Below are 2,888 nucleotides of genomic sequence, written 5' to 3'. Positions count from 1 at the left end.
CACACCTCGGTTCAAAGCTGTCGGTTTTTGTGACTTTTCTTTTTTAAAAAGCAAATTTGGGCAATGGTGTGAATGGTCCGCAGGCGCAGCAGCACCCGAATCAGAATCAGAATCGAATTGAATCGGAAACAATGATTCCCAGCCCCAGTGTTAACATCATGTCAGATTGTTTCATTCAGCTTAAGCCAACGATCCGTGTGTTGGCGTTTAAGAAAACGTGTGAGAAACAGGGAGACACTTTGAGCACACCACACTAACACGGTTTAAAATCTGCACACGTTAAAACCAACATTTCAGCTTCCGTGATGCTCCAGGAGTGAGGAGATGATCGAATGAGGACTTTGAATTTGGAGAAGGTACTAAAAGTTACTTTTTCTTCTAATTCAAGATGCTTGCCTTTTCTTGAGCTCAAAAGTCAAGAAAACTTTGTGGTTTTAAGGTGGTAGCTTGTGCGTAAAATTTGCTAAGATTGTGCAAAGAAAAACATTTTTTCTTCAAAAGTTTTTATTTTTTATTTTTTATTCTATTGTTGTGATGTCATCATGCCTTTTTTGACCCAATAAAGACATTTTGGGCCCATTCATTTCTATGATGCTTTTTACTGCAGTGATAATCTAATCTAATCTAATCTATTCTATTCTATTATGGGTAAGTATGTTTTATGTCATTTTGGTCCCATTTTGGGGAACATCGATCGTGCGTGCAGATTTTTGGTGTCTGATTATGTGGCGTGGGTGAAATATTTTCTCAAAGGTGAAGTCCTTGCTATCTGAGACCGCTGTGGGACAGAACCAAAAGAGGACTTGATGATACGAAATGTTTCAAGAATCTGAACTTCTCTTGGAAAAAAAAACTGCATCAGTTGAAATAATTTGATCTTCAAACACTGGATGGATCATCTCACCTGTAGGACATGGCGTCAGAGTGGGACGTAGAAACATTAATGCTGGATCCACCCTTCAATTAATCCACCTATCCAAACAGCACCCTAATTATGTGAACATTTAAGCTGAGATGAAAGCAGAACTACGGGCAGCACTGTGGTGTAGTGGTTCACACTTTTGCCCAGCGCTGGTTCAAACCTGGCGGGGTTCTTAGTGTTTTCTGTTTCTACTCGTTCATGGGGATTTTCTCTGGACATTCCAGTTTCCCCCACACTCCAAAAACACATGTCATAGGTTCACATGTGTGACTGAGTGGCCCTGAAACAGACTGGTGACTTGTCCAGGGTGTACCCCTCCTTTACTTAACAATAGTAAGGATAGGCCCCAGCAACGTTTCACCCGAAAAGGGATTCAGCCAGTTCTGAAGGATGGGTGGATGAGACAGCTAATATTAAAGATGTTTCACCTTCACCCCAAAGTTATTGTAAATAACAAGCAGAATAAATAATACAAGTTTGAGAAAGTTTTTGAAGACTTTAACTTTTTAACTTCCTCCAGTGGTTCTTTTAAGGAACTGCAGGGTTTGGTGCTTCTGGTTTGGGTCTAACTTGTAACCAAAGGTTGAGTCTTGCTTGAGGCATGATCTTGATACTCGTGTCATCATTGAGAGAATTTATTTTATGCACTTCAGTTGGAAATGTGTTGTCAAATGTGACGTATTGGTTACTTCTTACCACTATGAGGTGTCCGTTGGGAGATCAAGGCGGTGTGTTACATCATCACAATCCTGTTAAGTAAGAGTAACCATTACTAAACCGTTGTAACCGTTGTTGTCTGCATTTATCAAGATGTTGAATCTTTTGTTCCCAGTAAAAAGTGCCGATAGTTTCCCGACCTCGAACTTCCTTTATTTGCGTTGAGTTTGTTGCCTGTAAAGCTCAACAGAAACACATTCAAAGCTGAATGTTTGACGTTATCAGATCCACAGCTTTTCAGAAAAATAGATATAATTTTAGTCCCAGTCTACCAAACTAAATTAGTGTGATAGCATTTGAAAAGAAAACAAACAAGAACAGAAAATAGAAAATACCTTCCGGTTCCAACCAAATGAAGTCAATCAGTTGCCATTTTATTGGGGAGACGTCCGTCGCCATGTTGGAACCAGACGTCCTCAACAAGCCGTGATTGGTCCCTCTCAGTCTTAATCTACATTTCTATGGGAACCACTCTCTCCAATCAGGAGTGAGTATGGTAGAAGGCCACACCCAGGAGAATCTGTCAGTCAAACGCTTGAAGGGTACCCAAACAGGGAAGTTGGAGGCTGACTCCACCCACAGCCGAAATGTGAAAGTCCAATCGGAGGGGTGGGGCTTGGGGAACAGGACTGTTATCATTACTGGAGCTACAGATCATGATGTCTAAAAGGACTAAAAGTCAGTACTTTCAAAGCCCCATTTATAGATGTAAACAGCCAAAAAAAATGTTGATTTATTGTTTGGTTACCCTTTAGCGTTTGACACAAGACTACCTGCTTTTATTGAGGCATCTGATTGGTCAGTTTATGACTGAAATAACCTGAACTACAGATAAAAAGTAGTTTTAAAAGTAGAATAAAAACAATTAGGTTCAATTCAGGGATTTTTTTGGTGTGTGTTTTAGTTAAATTAAGATCAATTTAATGAAATGTCATATTCCTTTTGTTTACATTTTTTTAAGATTTCATTTTTCAAAAACTTGTATGATTTATTTAGTTTTTTGTTTTTTAAATTCAATTCTCAACAGATTTATTATTAAAGTTCGTCTGTCGTTAAAAGAATGACAACAAACAGCTTGCACTATGCTGTTTGGTCATTAGTGCTAAAATTCACACTAGTTTAGTTGCACTTATCAAGACAGTACTATATGCAGACAAATCAGGGCATAAATATTTGAAATTTTGAGTTCTAAAACCTAAAACACATTTCATTTGAAGCTGAAAATAATTAAGTTTACTAAAGGGTTTGG

Source organism: Oryzias melastigma, linkage group LG23, assembly GCF_002922805.2.
Source record: "Oryzias melastigma strain HK-1 linkage group LG23, ASM292280v2, whole genome shotgun sequence".
Taxonomy (NCBI): Eukaryota; Metazoa; Chordata; class Actinopteri; order Beloniformes; family Adrianichthyidae; genus Oryzias; species Oryzias melastigma.
Note: the sequence above shows the minus strand (reverse complement) of the source record.